Raw genomic sequence first — 12,859 nt, 5'->3', positions numbered from 1 at the left:
CACAGGAGCTTGTCCTGAAAGAAAAACTCAAAAATGCAGAGGGACAAGGCAAGAAACATGACAGCATTATCATCTTTTGATGAATTAAATCCCTGAGAGATCCCTGAATTTACTCAGCTACTCAAAGAAGGCAAGTAAATCTCTGAAGAAAGAGAATAATTCTCTCAAAAAAAATAGAAAGGAAAATGATAGGTAAATAAGACACATTACAAAGAGAGGTAGCAAGCAGCTCAAGGTGAGATACCCATGAAGATTCACACAACTTGAGAAACTTAGCGAAGAAAATTATCATGAAAGAATACAATTTAGCTCACTGCATTTTTTCATGCCATGTTTTGTTTGTTCAGTAAAATTTCTGAATAAACATCTGCATCAAAACACTGTTAAACCTCAAGATGAGAAGCACAGACCTTGACTTTTCTTACCCCTCTCGGTGACCTAAAGAATTTTATCTTTGCCTCTTTGCCTTGAGGTACTATTCTCCTCTTCACAAGGTCTCTACCTATACCTACATGCAAGAAAAAAAACATACCTATTCACAGTTGATTACATGAGCAAACCAGCTTCATACCTGCGTCATGAATTTAAGTCTAACAATAATAGAAAATCCCATAATTACTTTCTCTGAAAAGAACACTTTTCTAGTTTTAACCTAAGCACTCAACTTCACATAATGCAAAGACAGAGCTGTGCAGAGTTTATGCTACATAACCTCGATGTTTAATTCTTGTCTCAACAAATCTATGGCATGGAGAAATTGTATTTTGTATATCGTATACTACATAGTTCAAACATAAATCTGGAGCATAACAGCTGAGTAAGTATTAAAGGAAATTATTTCTGGAGGACAGATGCCTTGTTCCTATAATAATCCCAAACAGGTAGGATCAGACTCTTCAACAGAAGAGTATCCCTGCTTTATTCATACTGCTTCAATAAAGACAGACATTCCTAAAGGATTGTGAAAATGAAAACTCCCATAACCTTACTCAAAAATACGTGTCCAAAACCCATCTCTATGGATAAAGCTGAACAGTCAGCATTTTCTATTATACAGAAGATAAAGAAATGCACTAAGCTGTTGAACCAACCTTTCTGTCACAAACGCATCCTTGCCATTGAATGAGCAATACAGACTTGTCATAGCTAACTCCCAAACTTCCCAACACACTGTGTTTTAGTTTAGCAACAGTAGGGACCCTTTTTGTGATTCACTATCTGCTATAAACAGGTAGAAGAGTCTTTCAACTACAAGAGTGCTTTAATAGATACGTATAACAGATACCTCATCCAAACATGCACTTTTGCCAATCTTATTATTGTAAAGTATCACTACTTTAGCATCATTGCTGTGTTTCATGGTTTACAGATATTAAATGATAGAACAAGAATTCATGGTCTCAAGAATCAACATGAAAACAAGGAAAAAAGGAGTCACATAACAGTATTTCTAGCTTAGCCTGCCCTGCTTCAGTCCCCCCTCTTTCTGCAACTTTTTAGTTTAACCTTTACCTAGCTTATTTATTTTTAATTGAGTGAACAGTTGACTCATTTCCAACTGCACGATGATTTCTTTTATCATGATCCTGAACTTTGAACCTTTTATCCAGTGTCCTAGAAGTGCTCTACTACCCTCAGTGATCCTAGGAGAGGTAGGAAAGTAGCATTATTGCTGTTATACTGCTGAATAAAAGACAATTAATCATCTCAAGGTAATACAGAAGCTCATGATAGAATCAAGACAGAAGTACAGGAGTTCTGACTCTCAGTCTGCTGATGTAATCATCAACTAATGCACAACAAAAATAAAGCCCAAATGTAATTGTTAACTTAGACTGACACAGGTTCATTTAAAAAATGAAAATTACATTCATGAGAATGCTCATCTACATGGGACTGCAGCTGCTTTTGAATACATTGTATTTCTATGGCAGTAACCTCCTACAGCCTATTTCACTTTCTCAATCAAAAGACCCTGCTAGAGTAAACACCAAACAAGCAGAGGCAGAGCTTCAAACACCGTAGGAATTATTGGAATACCCGAGGTTATCTAACAGATAAGCAGGGCTTCCCCTACACAAATGATTCTGAAATCTGATCCAGAGGATGAATGCATTTATCTATTAGGAAGAACTAGAAAAGATGCCAAAATTCATTAGGATTTTTCAAATTAAGGTAAAACTCCAGATCATTAAAATTAAGTGAAAACAGGACAGAACCCTTTTCTAAAAATAGGTCTTGCTGTGCAGCCAAGTATGTCTGCATGCAATTGTTCTTTATTTTTAAGTTGAGGCAATTTTCCAGATAGATTTTTAGATCAGCTAACATAATGAGGTGCTTTAAAACAAAACAAAACCACTCAAGATTTCTTTTATGACTACATTTGTTATAAAGATGTATAACAAAACATAGTCTTACCTAGGATACCACAAAATTGTAAAATCGTAAATTTCAAGCAAAGCATTGTATAAAAACAAAACAAAACCAAAGCAACAAACAAAAAAACCCACAAAAAAACACACCACACCACACCCAAAAAAATCCCAGCCTAATCAAGGACACAAAGTCAAAGAAGTCATGTACTCTTTAGTATGTTCTCCAGTGCTTTCTCCACTCAACCTGCATCACCTCAGGCCTATTCTTACCAATAAGTGTTATCAGCCCACACAGAGAAGTGCATTCAAAAATGTCATTTGAGGCAGTCAAAATAGAAACAGAACTGAGCACTGTCAGCACTTAAAGGTCTTTCATTCAATGCTTCCACACTAGTCCTGCCAGTACAGAAGGCAACAACCCAAACCACTTAAGATACTCCAAGGGTGAAAAGTTATTTCAAGAGCTCAAGCAAGTGTTAGGCTCAGAAAGCAACGAGATCTTAGTCTGCACCTCAACAAAACAAAGCAGAATCAGGCACAAGTGAAAACAAATAGTTGCACGTCAGAATGGACACACAGTCATCAGCTATGATATCTGTCAAAACTAGGACAATGCAGCTGGAGGCAAATCAATATGATCCAAATCCTCACAATACACCCATCCCACTATATCTTCCTTAACCAAAAATGGGCAACTAGTAGCAGATCTACTCCTGGAGACACTATAAAAATCATATTACCATTTCTCATGCAAAGGTAATTTGATTGTTTTAAGAGAGTTTTCATTCTCTGCCCAACATAAAGCAAATGCCAGTCACTTCTTGGTTTTCACATTCATCCTTGGATGACAAGGACATAAATTATAATCCAAATCAGGGAATAAAGTTTTCCCAGTATTTCTGGAGATTCAATGAGCAATGTTATTTTAAAGCCAGCAAGAGCTCATTCTGTCAGCACAGCACTAGACAATTAAATCACAAATATTTTCTCTCCAAACCAGCTAAAAGCATCCTCACACCAGCAGTATTTAAACCAAGCTCCAAAGGGGGAAGGGGAAGACTGAATTAAGTACGTACCCAACCTTTGGAATATAACCTCCCTATGATAATGATAAAATACTTTTGCATCTCATGAAAATAGGACACTATCTTTTATTAAATCTTTCAGCATTACTGGTCACTTTTAGCCAAGAACAACCGCTATTCAGGTCATCTGCTCTCTATATTAATAATGATTGCAAACCCCACCAACACAGTACTGAAAATGAAACTGTATTATGAGAATTTTCTGTATAACCTTCTTCCTCATCTCCCAGGCTACAACATGATTCTCTAATCAGTGGTCTCATTTAAATCCTTGGAAGAAAGAGCAATTTCTAATTCCTTTATTAATAAAAAGAAGAATTTACCCTTCTGGAAATAAAAGGGAAAGACCAATACTGTACAGGCATCCTCCTAGCACTAGTACAGAGCTGAAATTACACATTTTTATACAGTATACTTCCCTCAATCCTATTACAGGCCCAGTGAACAGACATTCAAATTCAAAAATTCTCTCTGCAACACTGGGAAATAACTTATATTGGATTTAATACATGTTCCACAGGGTTATTCTACTAGTATAAAGGAAGAAAGAATGTCTCATCAGCAGGCTGGCAAAATCTGGAAGGGATACACCTCTGCAAGGTCTGTAACTCAGAGGAAGTGGACTTAATCACTTAATCCTATAATTTGTATTTGCTTTTAATAGAACCCTGTTGCTGCACCAAAGTTTCTGTTGTTGAGAGAAACAGATTCATTCTTGTTCACAGTGGTCCAATATCTTTCATAATAGGGTTTGCTATAGGTATCTTTAGAACCACCATGTCCCTTCTCCCATCCTTCTAATGTTTGGGTTGGTGGTTTTTTTTTTTTTTTGTATCTTCATCTCTGCTTTAGAAAAACTGCAAATGGTTCCAAATCGCATGCCTGTAACATGAACTGGTTTAATTTTATCCCCTGATCATTCATGCAAGATAGCAGATTTTCACTGCATAGCTTCTCATGTCATTGTAAGATTCAAATGCATTTATTTAAATCTCTCTCCTAGAACTCAACCACTTCCATTGTTTTATCTAATTAAAACCATAAAGACCTACTGGACAATAGGAGCTGTAGCCCAATTTTCCATTCTAACAAATAAATTTAAAAAAGATATATAGATATAGATATATAGACACACTGCCATAAAGGATCCTTTGCCTTAGGCATCAAACACCTTTAAAGATCTTCTAACAAACCTTAACGCTCAAGAGGAGGAAAGAGGAATCCAAGCCAGCGATAAGTCTATATCAAACTAGAAAAGTCCTTGGCAGTCTCCTGAGCAATCCAAGTCTGGAAATGCAAATCAAACCCATTTGATTTATATCACTGTTTCTTTACCAATTAAGTGAAAATCCAAGTATTGGCCAGAGGAAAGAGCCATTTCATTTACATACTGTTCTGTTTCCAAATTATTCAAGAATGACTTACATTTTGTTTGGATTGCCATATTATAAATATGGGTAGAATACCTGTCCTCTGCTTCACAGCTACAGAAACTTCATGCCAAAATCTGAATCAAAACTTTCTACATCCTTATAAACAATCACAAGCTTGGCAATTACTTGTCAAAAGCAAGCTTTTTATGCTCACAATGTTTCTACAGATACAATTCAAAAACAGTTTTTTTATATTTCTCAGTAAGTAAAAGAGTCTGCACACAAGGCCTGACATTCTGTATGTACACATCAAGCGCTCAACTTTATCCACGCAAGTTTGATATAAAATTTTGGAAATTAAAAATAACAGCGTTTTACACCATTCAAATTAAAGGAGTGGAGTATCATATCTCTCAAGCTGGCAACAGCCTAATTAAAAATGGACACTCATACTTCTGTCACTCTTGTGTCATAGGATGCTATGGATGCTAAAACTATCAAGGGTTCATAAAAGAAACTGCAAAAATTCACCACAACTATTAAAAATCAAATGATTAAGTATCAAAGCATCTGCCCAGAAACCCCTAACCTGCATCCTGCTAGAAGCCAATGATGCTTCCTTCAGACACGCAGCTATCTACACCACACTCTGTGATACTCTTCCCTAGGCATCTGCCATCATCCACTGTTAAAAACAAGATACTGATGTAAAAACACCTTTGGTCTGAGCTGATATACCATTCTAGGTCTATATTTTTGTGCCTGGGAAAAAGGAAGGTAAAATATCTAAAGCTGGTTCAACACCTACACTGTTCAACTCCCTCATTTCCAAACACTATGTAGGGCACTTGTATGGCAGCCAAGATATTTATATAGTAACAGTTCTTAATATACTTACATCACTCATGAGAGCTGGGGAAGACACTGCAAATACATAACTCTTCCTCCTTCTCCCTTAGCTAAATTCACGCCCCCTTTCAAGTTTTACTTAACACTTAAAATAGCTCTATGAGTAACATTTTTTATATTTTTATACAACATTAACTATTATCCACAGTTTATATTATCTGCAAGATTAGATTTGTGTTAGTCAACCTCCCTTTTGAATATTTTAATCAGATTTTAGACAGGTAGCGTTCTGGGGTTGTGTTTTGGTTTTTAGTTATTTACAACTGAAAGGATTTCCTAGAAGTCATTCCACTGTGCCATTAGAATAGGGAGATCTGTTCTTTATCAAGCACACGCAGCAGTAACATTGCTAGTAATCTCCAGATACCCAACAGACCAGGGTTCCCACTGTACTAGACACTGCACCCAAAACAGAATAGAAGCGAGAGCGCTCTCTCTCACAATTTAAGAATTTTGTTAGCTACAGTCTTTCTCCAACTAAAAAGCCTCCTGTGGATTGTGATCCATCACAATCACAGCAGGCAGTCAACCTTTGCTTTTTGCAATAACTTTATTTGCTACCTCTCTTCAAAAACACTGCTCTTCTATAGTATTCTTAATATATATGCAGAAAATTACTTTCTTTCATATTGTGTCCAACATTTATAGCTCCTTTCTGTGTTTTTTGTCAGCACCATTTAGGTGCCAGGTACCACTGGTAAAGTATTTGCAGCAATTTTCTTTAAATGGCTATGTGAATGGGTTTGGCCTTCTTCCAAATTTTACTTTGCAATTATTATGCAAACTAGTAAAACAAGAGTTATATGAAGATTTTATTTATAAATCAGTTTAGCTGCAAGATACTTGCTTCAACAAATATTTAATGAGTACCTTCAAAGGAGAGGAATATATTCCATTGCACATGCAAAGCAGAGAAAGAACTGATAGGATGGATTGATATTAGTACTGAGAAGTGCTAGATATTTATATTCTAATGGGAGGGTTAATCTTCAAGTACATGCTTTGCAAACAGTACTTTGCACTAGGCAAGGATGTTGGAGACTGTTCAAACTCAGAGTATTAAGAAAGTATACTGACTACCAGCTGGGTCTGCTAGGTCTGAAACTATGCAGAAGGTAACAATCACAAATGAATCAGGACCTCCACCCTACACAAACAGCACAGCTTTCCAGTGGGAGGTTCTCCAAAGCAGCTTTGAGAAATTATAGCTATCAAGGATATGATGTGCAGCTGAGTAATACTACAGTCTTTCATGGGCATAAGCACAAAGTAAAAACTATTATCAAGTTTTAAGTACTATAAAATGATGTAAACAAAGGCATTAGTTAAAAAGAACACACCATATAAATAATAGATCAAATACAAAAGCATGAATCAAAACAGGAGTCGTGCAAAAACAATGAACACAGAAATAGGCAGAAAATCTTTTTGGAACTGGACCTCTCAGACCATTTCCTCCTGGACCTTTTTTCCAAGTAATCTGAATCTACACAGAACTAACTGGAGTCTAGATGCTAGCCCGCCAACAAGCAGGCACTGTTTTTACAAAGAGTCAACTGGAATTACTGACTACACCTTTAAGACTGCTGGCAAACATTTCATTACATTAGGGAAGCCTTTGTCCCCTTTAATAAAGGGTCTACAATTTAGATCTAAGTTATATGAGCTCACATTTCTGAATAGCACTACACTGTCTGGGAACACAGTTCCCATACTATTTAGTATATAGTATAGCATATAGTTCCCAAATTATAATCCTTCCATTATCAATTCTTTCCTATATTTCCTAATTTGTATTTTATCCCTAAATGGCAATGCTTTAATGTATTTTCTTGAATTAAGAAAAAATATGGCTTTCTGTCCTATTTTGAAAAATACCAACACAGTAGATAACCTCAAGTTTTAAACTAAACTATTAAAATGCACCAATAGTATAATCAGTGATAACCATCTGCACATCCCAATTGATAGTGGTAGTTGGAAAACAATAATTTAAGGGTGTGCACTTCACACCTCTAGCATCAGAAGTTTGTTCTGCTATCAGATGCACATTACAAAAATGGGAAACTGAAGGTGACTGGAAATGGTGGTTCCAGTCAAAAGAATTAACTGCAAGATTCCGTACCATTTCTGCCAGCTCTGCAAGGTGGAAATTAAAGAAAACCAAGAGGATATGAGGATGCTGGCCATGTAACTCACTCATTCAAAACCACACCTACCCACTCACACTCCCTTTTTTTTTCCCTGACTGATACCTACAGACATCTGTACAAACACTCTGAGCAACCGAGCTCCCTAGTAACTGAACTAGAGACATGCACCATTACTACTTCAATTACCTTAATGGAAACTGTCTTGAATCATTCTCTAACTCATCAATGTATTTGGTTAAGTCTTCAGTAGGGCCTCTTCTGACACTAGGAAGAGAAGTCTGTTCTATTTAAAGCACAGGCTTAGCTTCCAACCTTGGTATGCAAGGTATAGTATGAAATTACCTCAGGCATCATTAAACAAAACAAAAATACTGCAACAGCAAGCTGTACAAAACAGAACGTCGAGTTCGTGGGGTTTTTTATGATAAAAAAATATTTAAATCAAAAATCTGATTCTGTTAGACCTCATAGAGTTTCTTACAGCCATCACAGGCAGACAATGATCTCTTTATGAGCACTAGATAAGATGAGAATAATTACCCTTCGATAAGAATAATCACACTGAATTCTTTTGCAAGGTGCTTTGAGACCTACTAATGAAAAGTACTGTTAAAAGCTGTGTATTATAAGTATGCTTAATAATTACATAAAACAAGTACATTTTTTTTCTAGAGGCTAGTTATAAAAAAACTAATTTTATTTGAAAGTTCAGCCGAACCAATAATTTTTTTTTGTGATAAAAATGATTCTGTGAGCTACAGAAAGTTGCACTGCAACAGTTTTCTTGGTGTAAGCTTACCATAGAACCATTTAAATCTATTCATCAACTTACTGAAGAAAATATATTGAATACTTTAAACTGTCTATATAGTTCAGTATGGTTCAGATAGCTCAGTATAGTTCAAAGTCAGTAGGGTTTTTATAGAAGTGGCATATGTTAAGGGTTTTAGAATAAACATCTGTTGACTAGGTGAGAACAAATTCCACAGTCTGTTGTACAAAAAAAATATCATCTTTCCATTAAAGTCATTCACAACAGTTATAGTTGTCAGTTTGGTAAGCTATTTTTAATCTTATAAATATCTATCTATATATATACACACACCAACCCACTACCTCCTTTCAGCCCCCAAGAAACTGATAATGACCTTCTTACAAAATTCCATTGGGGGCGTGGGGGGATATGCAGTTTTTTGAAATAGCTCTGCTTTGCTTGACATTCACATTGCCTGTGAAAAACAAGGCCCACTCGTGCAAATGTTCCTTATAAGAGCAATCAGGTTAGGAGCTCCTGGCATGAAGCTATTTTCTTGAATTAGGATTGCAGGATCAAGTTGATAGCAAGCATCCCAAGGGATCACCATAATTTTGCTATTACAAAAAAATCTATGATGGTATTATTTAAATAATTTTATCAGAAATCTTGATGTAATAAATCTGTTCCAGTAATAAACTCCTTCTTTTATAAATGTTGACTTTTTACACTCAAATAGAAATAGTTAAATATTAGTGGTTCATATTCATATAATCACCTTCAAAGCTGTCAATATTGTATTATGGCAAAACACTTGCTATTTTGAGCAAGTTCTTACTATACTGCATTTTACTAAACAGATATTTTAGGTTTTTAAGACTTAAATTTCACAAACGACTTGTAAAAACAGACAATAAGAACCAATGTTATTATTTATAGCTCCCATATGTGTAGAAAATACCATTTGCAAATACCCTTTACCTATTTGAAACACAGAATGTTTCTCATGAATCATAATCCTTGAACAGGCAAATTTCATCCTGGCAAAATTAAATTGCCTCTAACAATAATGAGTGCAATTTTTTATTTTTTTTTTAAGGAAGGGAAAGAAAAACCTTTTCTATTAAGAAGCCTTTGTCTTGTTCTTTTTTGAAAAGATGCGCAACCAAGTCATGCAAGAGAAAGGGCTCTTAAATACCAAAACATTACGTTTGACTTAGGAAGTCCCTTAACCTCAAACTGTTGGAGGCCTGGCTGGTTTCCCAAAGCTTCACAGAACACTCACCCTGTTGCTACCGTGTTTCCTAAGCATCTGCTATGTGCCACTTGCAGAAACTGGAATCTAAACTAGACAGACCTTTGGTCTGGCCCCATACAGCTGTTTTAATTGTACGTTTTACTGTTTAAGTCAAATTTAAGTACTGAATCGGTAAATGATTCCTGCACTTTTCAGAAAACCTTTAGGATGCCAAGGTGCTCGAACACGTTCACACGCAGCCGTTTACTGAGAGGCACAACACAAAAGAAGGCGAAGGAGTTACACTCGCAAGGCGAATTTTACCGTATCGCGGGGCAAATTTCCTACCTGTCTGCCCCTTCGCCCCCCAGAGAAAGGTAGGGGCGTGTGGGGGGAATGTAGAAAAAAATAAAGAACAAAAACTCAGTAAGCAAAAAAAAAAAAAAAAAAATCGCAGCGCTCCCGGCAGTGCGCAGAGTCACAGGTGATGCCGGAGGCAGCCCCGCCGCCGCCCGCGGCCCCCGGAGCGCCGCCCGCCGCCGGACCCCGGCCGCCCGACAAGGCGGAGCAGAGCGGCGGCCTCCGGGAGAGGGCGGGGACCCCCCCCCCACCGCCCGGCTTTCGGAGCGCCCGGAGCCGCGGGTGTAAGGGAAGGACCGGGGTTTCCAGCCGGCCTCCCCGCCCCCGCTGCCGGGGCCGGCGGGGGAGGCTCAGCCGGGCCGGTGCCCCTCACGGAAGGGGAGCGGGGGAACCCTCACGGAACGGACGCGGCGCGCGGCACACAACGGATGCGCGCACGTCCCGGCGGCGCCCCGGGACATCCCCCACACACACACATTAAAAAAAAAAAAAAAAAAAAAAAAAGGACAGCTCTGCCGCCCGCCGGCGCCCACCAGAACAAAAGGAAAACAGCCCCGCAGCCGCCCGCGGCTCCGCACAGCGCCCGGCCCGGTCCGGCCCGCCCCTGGCAGCGCCCCCCAAACTACACCACCCCCCCCTCCCTCCGCTCCGCACTCACCTCGGCGGGGCGCGGCGCGGCGGCGGAGCGGGCGGCGGCCACTCGCACCCCCGGGCTCCCTCCCCGCCCCGGCCCCGCGCGCCTCCTCCCCCGCCCGCCCTCCCCGCCCGCCCTCCCGGCTCCGTCTCTCACCGCTACCGGAGCGGCGGCGGCAGCGGCTGGGCCCGACTCCCCCGCCACGTGACCCCCCCGCCACGTGACCACCACACTTCCCCGGCCCGGCTCCGCCCCCGCCGTCTCTCCCGCAGCGCCGGGCGCCGCCGGCGCCGCTCGCCCGGGCTGAGGGAGGGAGGGAGGGAGATGCCCCGAACTCTTCCCCCCCCACTCACCGCGGAGGGCGCCCGGCGGCCCCTGCGAGGCCACGGCCTTTTCGTGGGATGCGGCCAGCGCCGTGACGGCGTGACACTGTAACGCGACGCGATAACAGCTCAGTTGACAAGGGGAAAACAGCCGGGGGGGGGGCGCTCCCTGTGTCCCCCTCAGCCCCTTCCCTCCCTTGCCTTCCTCTGAAAAAGAAATCACAGGATGCATTACAGAAAGCCAAGGCTGTCCATGAATGACAGCGGGGGCTATCCGGTAACAGAGCCCTCGGAGATGACTTCCCCCCCCCACCCTCTACCTCCGGGGTTAACGTAGAAGGAAAGAAGTTGGTGTCAAGAGCTGGGGTAGTGAGTCCCACCGCGCACCTCACAGTCCTCCTCGCAAAAGACGGGCGCTGGCATCACTGTATTCCTGCATTTTGACTTAAACCAAAAGCCACAGAGAGTGAAAATCAATGGTGTTGGTTAGTGCTCCATGTTAAGCATAACCTTTTCTCCCAGAAAATAATGCTTATATTAACAGGTCAAGGGGGTGTCTTATGGGCAAGGATGCCTTTATCCTCAAACCTGGCAATTCAGGATACAATCCACAGGTATCAACACTACAAAATCTGGGGGAGCCTCAGTAAAAAGGGATTTGTATTGCAAACAAACTCAAACTGTATTCTGGTATCACATGCAGTGCACACTCCCTTTCTTCAAAAAGGAGCAACAAAATGCCTAAACATAGAATGTGCGAAATACTTTGTAGTTTAAAGAAACCAGGAACGAACTGTGACTATCAGCTCTTACAAAGCCATCTAAAGAATTGTACTTGGGGAGCAGGAAGTGAAAATGCCCAATCCCCTGCTGGCTTTAGTAATCAAAACCTACTAATCATTTCAGAAACTAAAAAGGTAAATATTTTCACATTATTCCCCAAAGCTCCGTAAGGATTTTATCTTACAACCTATAGCAAGAAAGGCCCAAACTTCATGCCAGAGAACCATCTAGGTCTGTGAAAACCTGGAAGACTGAAGCCTGAGATAATGTGTTAGAGCTAGGTATAGATTTAACCTGTTAATATAATTCTTGTTTAGAAAAAAGTTTCATTTTACTCAAGATTTTCAGTTGCACTGCACAGGCTAAACCCCTGGGTATCTCTTAAAGGTAGAGTAACAGTCCTATAGTTCAAGTGCAATAAAAAGTTATCAGGCAGTTAGGGCTTCATTTCTGGGTGTATTACAGCAGTTATTATTAACTGGTGAGCTGTGAAGACCAGGGTCTCAGAATTACCTCCTGGATATTTGCAAAAGACAACCACCAGCACCCTTACTTGTAGGCTTACATTTCTTATGTTGGAATTACTTCTTCAGCAGAAAATTTTGAGGAGCCCAAAGAGTTAAAACCACTGTATCACTCAATTCTTGTGTTTAACTTAAGCCATTTGTGCCTTAGCTCACTTCCCAATTTACAGGCCATCATAAGAATTAAGTTTATGTAGTAAAGCAAAAAACATCACAGAGAGGTTTACAAAACACAGCTGCAGCCTTAACCACCTTTGTAATCTTGCCCTCTCCACCCCTGGCACATTAACTACAGTGTAACAGTGTTGCCTACTAGTCCCTTCTCTTAGCTGTACTATAAATTGTCTGT

General features: G+C 40.0%; 1 protein-coding gene across 5 annotated transcripts in view; it reads right to left on the bottom strand.

The window, feature by feature from the left end:
- Positions 1–11,097, bottom strand: part of TULP4 (TUB like protein 4) — a 165,638-nt gene extending 154,541 nt beyond the window's left edge. The window contains exon 1 of one of the 5 annotated variants that reach the window (XM_042795670.1): positions 11,037–11,097. The gene's annotated coding sequence lies outside the window, so the exon portion shown is untranslated. Of the gene's footprint in view, positions 1–10,904; positions 10,957–11,036 lie in introns of those variants that run through there. The other 4 variants (XM_042795672.1, XM_042795676.1, XM_042795671.1 and 1 more) reach the window with 4 other exon arrangements.
- Positions 11,098–12,859: the final 1,762 nt, after the last annotated feature.

Source organism: Tyto alba, unplaced genomic scaffold (genome assembly GCF_018691265.1).
Source record: "Tyto alba isolate M040663 unplaced genomic scaffold, T.alba_DEE_v4.0 Super-Scaffold_22, whole genome shotgun sequence".
NCBI lineage: Eukaryota > Metazoa > Chordata > Aves > Strigiformes > Tytonidae > Tyto > Tyto alba.
The sequence above is the reverse complement of the archived record's forward strand: the minus strand, read 5'-3'. Positions and strand labels throughout refer to the sequence as shown.